This window comes from Pan paniscus, chromosome Y, assembly GCF_029289425.2.
Source record: "Pan paniscus chromosome Y, NHGRI_mPanPan1-v2.0_pri, whole genome shotgun sequence".
Taxonomy (NCBI): domain Eukaryota; kingdom Metazoa; phylum Chordata; class Mammalia; order Primates; family Hominidae; genus Pan; species Pan paniscus.
The window spans coordinates 20,916,472-20,926,349 of record NC_073273.2 but is presented as its reverse complement, the minus strand read 5'-3'; the positions used below and the strand labels follow the sequence as shown (position 1 = coordinate 20,926,349).

The window sequence follows — 9,878 nt, the reverse complement described above, 5'->3', positions numbered from 1 at the left end:
AAGAATCCCAACACATCCCACACCCATTCACTCTACAACTTTAGAGGCCCAGCTCCAATGCAGACTGGTTATTTCCATGTAGAGAATAAAGCACATGGATTGATCAATTCATTATCACAACCGAATAAAGTGGATAAACATACACACACACACAAACACAAAGACACACTCACACACACACAGACACAGAGTCACACATCCTTCAGAATGTTTATTTGTCATTCCATACAATCCAAATTTACCCCCTCTTCCTGATTTTTGGTGACTCGATCTCCTTTTCCTTTAGTTCCTGTGCATAAGACCATGCTGAGTACTGCCGTCCTGCATACTGTTGTAACTTCTGCTGTATTAGGTAAAATCTGATGCTCCATCATATTCAACTCAACAACTGGGAGTCCCCTAGAGAAACACAAACTCACGTTAAAACGCATTTTCTCTGAGCCATACTTGGAAATGTTTCAATTGTGGGGCCCGCTGAGAAAAGGATATCCCTTCCCCATTTGTGATCCCTTAAACTTCCTTCTACCACGTGTTACAAACTGTTCTGCGCAATCTCTGCCCCATTCCCAGTATTGTCTGTGAGGGGAGTCAGGTAACAAGATGCACTGTACCCTAAAAGCACACAGAAGTCTGATGGGGCAACAACTTAAGGAAATCCATCAATCTAAACAGTCCTTTGTGGTTTGGGGCAAGGATGACCAGGACGCACATTCAGGGAGCCCAATCTTATGGGGTTGGTAGGATGACTGCCGGAGGGGTTCACAGCCATGGAATCAAGTGCCACAGACTGAACTGAATGATTTTCAGCTTTACTCCTCATTGATTCTGGAAATGGACGATTCTTCACTGGGCTTAAGACTCCACAGCTATGACCCGCTTTGCGTGCAGTCTCTAATGTGCCTTTTCAGCCCAATGCCATGAACGTCCTGGATTCTGTCACTCTCTGTCTTCCTCTCAAGGAATTTGTACATGTACCAAAGGAGCCTCAATTTCTACATTTCTGAAATGAGCACTCAGGCTCCCTGAATAAGCAGGTGCGTCAACCCCCTTATACTGGGCATCAAACAGCTCCAGTTCCAACTAACGGCTCACCTGACGTCTCTGTTCCCTCTTCAGGTGGCTTCATCCTCTTGTAGTATTGCAGGGGATTGCGCCACAGGTCCTTACATAGGATCTGTCAGGGGACTCAATCGGGAAAGGCCTCATCAGGGATCAGAAAGGTGACCCAAGCAGCTGGGAACACACGGGGTCATTTCTCATGTTTCCCAGTGAGGACTCACCTCAGCAATCTTGTTAGATCCTGCGAAGTTGTGGTCAGAGAACCAGTTGAAGAAGTTAAGGCTGCTGCTGTGGTGTCTGCGGCGATAGGCCTCCACTTCATAATACGGATACCACTCAATTGGAGTGGAATGAGAAGCCCTGTATTCTACAGAGACAGGAATTTTTGTGGGAAGGGGGCTGGATCACATTGGCAATGATCCACCCGCCATCTTCCTTCCACTACCCATCCTGGGAGCCACCTGTCACCTGTGATGTTCACCAGATATTCCTTGGTAATCACTTCATTCTGGAAGTAGGGGTTACTCCGAAAGAACAACATGATCTTGCAGAGATGAACAGGATGCTTCTCTTCTTCCACCTGTCAGGACAAGGTGGAGAAAGCTTAAATACGTTTTGGGTAAGGTGCTCACACTTGCTTACAGGAATGAATTATTTCCCTTACCCTCCCCCGCTAAACCCTCTAGCCTCAGTCTACCCGGCCTCACCTCCAGGCTGACCATGTAGCTCAGCATGTCTTCATCTTCGTCAGTGATCAGGGCTGACATCTGGGGGTGGTTTGCAATCTGATTTAGGTCAAAGAGACTTTATACACGATGGAAGGGAAAGCGACGAGCAACAGGGAAGAAGGCCTAAGAGCGCCCAGAGGCTGGGGTAGGGGATTTCTCAGATCTGCTTCCATGTATGATCTCCTTTCACCTCCCCCTCCCCGTAAACTAAGGCCTCCTGTGTTCACAGAGTGTGTATGATTCTGAGGCTGACTGCACTGACATGGGGAGGCGCGATTCGCAGAGACTTGCTGGTGTCTGAGGAGTGGCAGAATCTGCTTAGAGCCGAAGACGCCCAGTCCCAGATTGGACTAGCAAGGGGCAGCAATCACACTCCCTTAAAAATAGCTTGCTTCACCGAAAAACCTCTTCTGGTCTGAACTCGCTTCTGCTCTTCAAAAAGATGCCCCAAACGTCTGCTGCTCGGCATCACCAAGGGTTTCTCTGCCGCTTGCAGGACAATAGTACCCACGCCTGCTGTGGCTTTCCGCAGCCACATTTGTCCGTGACAACTCCCCTTTGTTCCCCAAAGAGTCACATCGACGCTGAGCTGCCCATCGGTCACTTACACTTCCCCGAGAGCACCTCTCCACTAGAAAGGCCGAAGAAACACTGAGAAGGATACAACATGGCCCAGAAGCCAGGGACGCTCTGGATGACGGCGCCTCTGCGGTCTAGGTGGGGCTTGCGCCTCCGCTCCATCTTTTCCCGCTGCCGAGAAAAGGCCTTCCTGGCTTGGGCATTAACCGGCTCCAGCTCCACCTGAACGGCCAGCAGCTCCTCCAGTGCAGACTCTGGGGTCATGGGCCCAGGGCCAGGCTGTGCCCGCTGGGCCTCCTCCTGCCGCTCCACGAGGCCCTCCTCCTCCGCCACCACCTCCACCTCCGTCATTATGTCATCCAACAGCAGCACCGCCTCCTCCCCCAAAGCCGCCTGCTCACTCTCCACCCCGGCCGCCCCCTCCTGTACAGCCTCCATCCTGAAGGCGGTGCCCTCCTCGGCACTCGCACGCACCAAGGCCTGTGCTGCCCAACCCACGCCACAGGAACCCTGCCGCAGCCTCTATGGTACCCGGTAGCTCAGCGACCCCTCAGGGCGCATCCGCTGGGCTTCCAGGCGCCCCCTAAGGGACTGCGCGCGAAAGGCCGAGAGGCGGCACCCAGGCCGACTTCCTCCCGTCGTGGCCAATCAATGGGAGGGCGGTGGGCGTCTCCCTGGGCGGCACAGCCACTGGCGGGCCTGCATCTCCAGCCCCCCACCCCCCGCCTTCCCTGCCAAAGCCTCCACCGAGAAGCCCTCGGAGCTTGGGCGGGGTAGCTAGGCATCCAGGTACACGCGGACTGCGTGGCCTTTGGAATTGTGGGCATGGCAGCCCTGTGCCCTGACATCCTCAGGGTGGCAAGCCATGAACATCTCTATGTGTCACGAACACAGGAAACATCTCTCTTCGTTAGGCAGGCCAGGTAGATGGTACGGAAGTAATACCGCAGATCCAGGGAACTCTCTCTGGTTGCTGGGGCTAGGGCGGCAGGAGAGTCCTGGGGGAAGTGATCGGGGCGGGCACGTGGGAGGAAAGTCGCCTGCCTGTGCTGAGGTGGAATTGATCTGCTGTAGAGGCCAGAGCCCCGGCACACACTATCACAGGTCGAGGCAAATAGAGGCTCCGAGTACCATGCTTTCTCCCTGAGGATGCTGTACTCCAAGGAGCATTCCAAAGGCCCTCTTGTCCTATGCCCTGGGCACACCAGAGGCCAGCCGCCAGGGTTGGCCATTGTCGGCCTGCGCGCACGCTGTTGTGCACTGCCTTGACGACCCAGAGGCTCCCGCACCCGCAGCAGCGGCTGCGGTGCCTGTTGGTGGGGCTCTGCAAGCCCAGGGCCGGGGCCTCTGGCTCCCGAGCTCCTGTGCGCAGTTGAGCCTGCTGGGGACCGGAGCCCTTTGGCCAGTGCGGGATCTGCGGGTCCAGCGGAGCTCCTCAGGAAACCTGGGTCCACATAGGTGTGGGACTAGGTTCTCAGCAGGGCGACGCCCGTGGGTCTTTCAGGGAGCGGGTCTGCTGGGGAGCAGGCCCCCAGAGCCTACGGGTGCGGGGCATGGGCTGGGCTGGGCTGCGCAGGCCCGGGGTCTGTGGGAGCACCCAGGAGAAAACCGTGTTCAGGCTGGAGGCAATGCTGGAGAGGACGGCCGGAGTACAGAGCAAGGAGGCAGCCTTGGAAGAGGAGGCGGTGCTGAAGGTGGAAGACATCATGGCTGAGGTGGAGGTGGTGGTTGAGGTGGAGCCCGACGTGGGGTGGCAGAAGGAGTGCCAGCGGGCACAGCCTGGCCCTGGACCGAGCACACCGGGGCCGTCAATGGACTCGCTGGAGGTCCTTCACTTGGAGCTGGGCTCCGTGAATGCCCCAGGCCACAGAGCATCTCCGCCTTGTGGGCCAGAGCCATATCCTTGCGGCTGCCGATTGGGGATGGCTGGCAGCAGGGGATAGTCATCGGGCTTCGGGGGGTATGGGGGCTGTTTGGGGGGAGGAGCCAGGTGGGAGGCACGTGGGGTCAGCCAGGAGGCAGGGGATGGGGGACAGGGTGGGAGCCGAGGCCACGTTCCTGCAGCTGTGAGGGCAGCTTGCTTGTTGCAGCCCTGGGAGCACGTGGTAGGGAAGGGGAGCCAAGGCCAGCACTGACAAGGGAGAATCGCGGCGCCAAGGTCCCTTTGCGCACAGCCCAAATTCGAAGGACACGTTTCCCTCGGAACGTGCCTGGAGGACGGGGAATCTGTATGCCATTACCAGCCATTGAACCACCCCTGCTCTCGGTGCCTGTTTCCAGCAGGCTCACCCCAGAAACACAAGGTCCTTAAGACGGGTTCGCTGCGCATGGGGCTGCCGACCACCTCACGGCAGCAACCAGCTCCGCAGATACGCATTCTTCCAACTGCAGGTGCTGCACTCAAAGGGGTGTTGGCCCTGAGCCTATATAACTTCCTTTGGACCCACGCAATTCCCTTGGAGAGCGCCAGGCACGACCCTGCTGTCGCTTCTAAGTACAAGGCTTCCCTCAAGTGGACATGCCCACCCCTCAGGGAGACTAGGTTAAGAGGACACCACACACCCGGACATCAGCCCAGCATGTCCAGCACTCAGCACACAAAAGCCTCCTGCATCTCAGAAACCCAGAGAAGCAGCCGCCTCACACCACCCCCCGCCCCTCCCGTCCCTCAGCTGCAACCACCTGCCCACTTTTTCTGCCTCCCGTCTCTGGTCAGCCCAGGCCTTCTTGGCCGGGGTCCACCCACTCCAAAAACCACCACAGTTGTGGCGTTGCCTCCTCGCCAGACAGAGATAGAGGGCCAACAATGAAGGGTGACTGGCCAAATGTCTGGGAGATGGCGCTGTTCCACATTGTCTGTGTTCTTGCGAAATTGCAAGGCGTCACGAGGCTTGCCCACCCAACTCTCTGGAGAGTTCTTGCGCAGAGGTAGATTGTTTGGCACAGGAGATGTTGGCGTGGTTCAGATAGCATGCGGAAGTCCTGCTTTGCTACATGATGGATTTGCAGGTCAGGCTGGGGAGCCTGGGTCTGTGGGAGGAGTCCAGTGTCTGAGTCTGTTTGAGGTCCCCCTGGGGACCAGGGTTGTCTCAGTGGGAGAGCTGGGAAGGGAAACTCATGGTTCACTACAGCTAGTAGGCCATCTCAGCCCAGCTAGTTGACATGGTCCCATTGAATCCATCCTCTTTCTCCTTGATCCGGCTGGTGGAGGAACTCAACCATCCCGGTTACCGGTGGCAGGATGATTTCCTTTCATCCCAACCTTTATTTCCACTGTGAAATCATCATGAAGGAGCACTTTGTTGGCATCCTCAGTAAGGAATGCCTCCCAGCATGGTAGGGGAGCTGGTGTGTGGGAGGCTGGGACTGGCATGAACCTTCCTGACTCCTCTCCCTGCAGGCTACAGGGTGTCTCATTCCACTGCAGTCCAGCGGTTCTGGGATCACGAAGGTCAAGCCTCCAGCTGCAGGCAGTACACCTCCTACCTGAGCTTATTCAGCTGTTTGGCTGAACATGACTGCCCGGGTTTTGGCAGGATTGCTGAGGTGGGCTTCGCGGTGAGGCATCATGGGAAAGGACCTAGCTGGTCATTCCTTGGTCTCTGGGGAATTGGCTTTAAACTGTCACCTGAACTGTCCTGGACCCACTTCTGCAGTCCCCTAGATCATCAGCCAGGGCCTGTGGCTCAATCTATTGCAGTTCTATCCCATGGAGAGAGGGTCAGCCTTAGAGGCGGAACAGAGAGGGGGCCAGGCGAGCAGCCTAGGGCTGGGAAGGACTGGGAACTGAGAGGCCGTTTGACCTGGATCTGGGCCCCACATGGAGAACCCAAGGATCCTGGAGGAGACTGCAGTGGGCAATCCCAGGCAATCCATGGGTTGGGGGAGAGAGACCCATCAGGGACATGTAACACCCACATTTCAGGATTGGGGCACCTTAAGCCACTATGATGCATATATGGCTAAAGTCAGCGGGTGACAAGCAGGGCTAAAGGGATAGCTGTCTCATCATCACTCGCCAGCTCCCTGCCCTGCGGTAAGACCTGCTGCCACCTGGGGCTCATTTTGAGATCAACCAGAGCCCCCGTTTTCTCCAGAAGGATGTCCACCTGAGGCCCACCTAGGTCTATGTCCTTTCACAGTGTTTCTCCCAGGCCACTCATGTTTTGTTTCCATGAACCCGGCTGCCGTGACATGTGTTATCCTCTCTGCCATCCTCACTCCCACTGCCCTGCCTTCCCACATATGTTTGTCCACCTCCCACGGAATCTGGAGGACCACACTGGGCTCCAGTGTGACGCAACGTTTTATTTTCTTCACGTACATGTATTTTAGGGCTACCTCCCAGGCTGGGAATGTGAAGAGATTGCCAAATGGCTGGGGACCTTCAGTGTGTGTCCAGGGAGGGAACCTCGCTGGGAATAAAGGCCCACCTGAGTAATGGTGTGGACATCCAGTGCCAGTTGTCTTGATAAAGACCTGCTTTCTTACATCACCTACTATTAACATAAAAGTTAATTCCTTAGAATATTGAAAAAACAAATTTAAATATGAAGAAATATAATTAGTTCATAACTGTATGGAAAACACTGCCGACTGATCCATTTTCCATTACAATTCTTATGGGAGACTTGATGTTTTTAGCAAGTTTTAAGATGCATTTTTATTCTTCTACTCCTGCCAGTTTTTATGATCATTTTTGTAATACAAGGACATGGCCTCTGGAAAGTTTTGAGGGACTTTCAGCTTCTTTTAGGGTAGATAGTTGTAAATTTTGAATTGTTTCCCCCTGCAGTTCTTTTGAGGTTACTCTTTGTACTTTCTATGGGGGGTGTTAAATTTGTTTTCTTGTTTCGCCCTTGTGGAACTTTCGTTTTCAAGGAATTGTGTGTGTGTGTGTGTGTGTGGGTGTGGGTGTGTGTGTGGGTGTGTGTGTTAGATATGGGAGTTAGCTTGTCAGCATGTTTTCGAATACGGATTTTTTTTTATTTATCAATTTTTGGGATGTATGTGTGTGTGTGTGTGTGTGTGTGTGTGTTTTCAGTTGGAGTCTCACTGTGTCATCTAGGCTGCAGTGAAGGGGCAAACTCTCAGAAGACTGCAACCTCTCCCTCCAACTTCAAAGGATTCCCGTGCCGGCTGGTGCTGTTTTTCCCCCACATGAGGAGAACATGCAGACAGTTATAAAAAATTCTGTGCCTGGGCAGGTATGAAAATAAAATTTCAATGAATGGTAAATTTCACAAATACAGTTTCACATTTGTATTTTGCATCATTTTGAAAATTTTAATTGCTGACATATGAAATTCTCTATTGACTTTCATGTTAAATGTACACATTTGAATGAATTTCCACAATGAAAACTAGCGAAGGCCAAGTGTTAGTTCAGGAAGTTGAAAGCAGTCGTTCTGTAAAATAAAAACATATTTATTGAAGATATATTTAGAGAGATTTTAGAAGGCTTCAGTCAATATTTTTGTTTCTGTTGCTCTGGTGTTTTATCATACAGGGACAAGACTGTAGCATCAGTAGCTATAGTTACAAGGCTAGCAAAGACTCAGTGCTATAGAAATTATTATTGTGGAAATTGGCAGCTTGGCTGTCTGTTTGAGGAGACTAGAGGACTTAGGAGTTTCCACCCAAAGTACAAGGGCCTGGTTTAGTGGGTGGCCTTGTTTTGCTGAAGTAGATAAGATCCAGCAGAAGGGTGGATTCACTGTAGTAGCCAGGGTTTTGAGACTGGTAAAGCTTATTTGTCCCCTAGTGCCATTCCCAGATATTGGTCTGTGCATAAAGGCACTTCCTGGACTCGCTGACTCCTGTAAATTCAAATGTAGAACTTAGATTTAAATCCCTATTCCAACTTCTTAAACTTAGATCTAATAGGTGGGTAATAAAATATGATTCAGAAGAAAGGGAGAAGTCAGATAGCTATATAAGCAAATCATCCTGGTCAAATATCTTCAAAAATATTACTACAAAAAATTACTGAAAATTCAACCTTAAAAAAGTTATTATAATTGGAGAAACAGAAAAAGGTTGGAGTCATTTTAAACCCTGAGGTGTAAAGGTACTGTTATTAGATTCCAGGAATTATATACAATGAATAATTTGTTGGAAGAGCAGCATACTATCTCTTGAGTATGGCTAGAGATTCATAAGCCATGTAAGAAAACTCAGAGATTGAGAAGAAAATGTTTTCAGGGATTTTGTTCTGTTATGAAAGACTTTTAAAATGGATTCCTACTGATCAATGATTCACTTATATTTATCATTGAGGCATATGCTGTGTACCCTTTTATATAGAGATGAAGTTATAGTTTCTATCATGTAGATACAAAAACATGTGACTCTGTACCACATTTGCATCAGAGCCTTTGGCGTGATTAATGAAGCAAACAGTGGAACTGTCTATGTCAGGTTACAGGTGGGCACAGCTGGAAGCTTCTGTCACTTGCACTTTAACATTTCTGCATTCTCATCTGTCTCTCCTGGAAAGAAAATGGACTGTAACTATCCTAAGGGACATATGTTACATGAAGACACTAAGTATTCAGATAAGACCATGAGTTGTCTTATCAATGTCTTGTCATTACATTTATATGTATAACTTATACAAAAAATCCAGTTTATTTTATCACAATTACATATTACATCCCACATTTATGTATTTTATTATATTTCCAGTGCCTGTTTTGTTTTGTTTTATTTTGTTTTGAAATCTCGTTCCACTCTGTCACTCAGTCTGGAATGCAGTGGCCTGATCTCAGCTCACTGCAACCTCTGTCTCTTCGGTTGAAGGATTTTAAAAACTAGTAAAGAATTTTCAATTGAGTTAGCAGAAGTAAAAATAAAATTAAGTGGAAATAGAACAACAAAATTATAAACACTATTTCTCAGCAATGCATAGATTATCATACTAGGAATTGAAATGTACTTAGAACTTAATGATACCGCCAATATTAAAGATTAAATTTGTGAGTAGCAAGAAAAGTGATATTACAATAGGAGTTTACAGAAAAAGATTTCTCTAATAACTTGAAAATTAATGTACTAGATATTTCAATAAAGAATGAGAAAAGAAACAACAGAATCAATTCTGAAAAACTAAAGTGTGGGAATAATGATGTAGACAAAATTAGTAAAACATACAAAGCTAACCTTTGGTTGTTGGAGAAATATAATAAATGATGCAACCGTCAGTCAAGTTTAGAAAAAAAGGCAGAAAACATTGATAAAACTAAGAATTTAAAAGGTACACAACCATAGATACAGCATAGATTAAGAAGCTAATAAGGAAATATCCTTAACACCTTAACCTACAAATTTCAAAACTGAAATCAAATTGACAGATATTTATAATCTGTCTATATATATATAGACATATATATAGCTCTCTATATATATTTTCATATTTATATATAATTTTTATATTTGTATCTTACATTTATACATATATAAATATAAGCTATGTATATAGCTTCATAAAATTGATACAAGAAGACATATATA

General features: G+C 49.2%; 1 pseudogene; it reads right to left on the bottom strand.

The window, feature by feature from the left end:
* Positions 1-376: 376 nt before the first annotated feature.
* Positions 377-2,927, bottom strand: LOC129395762 (testis-specific Y-encoded protein 2-like; annotated as a pseudogene).
* Between the last annotated feature and the right edge of the window lie 6,951 nt (positions 2,928-9,878).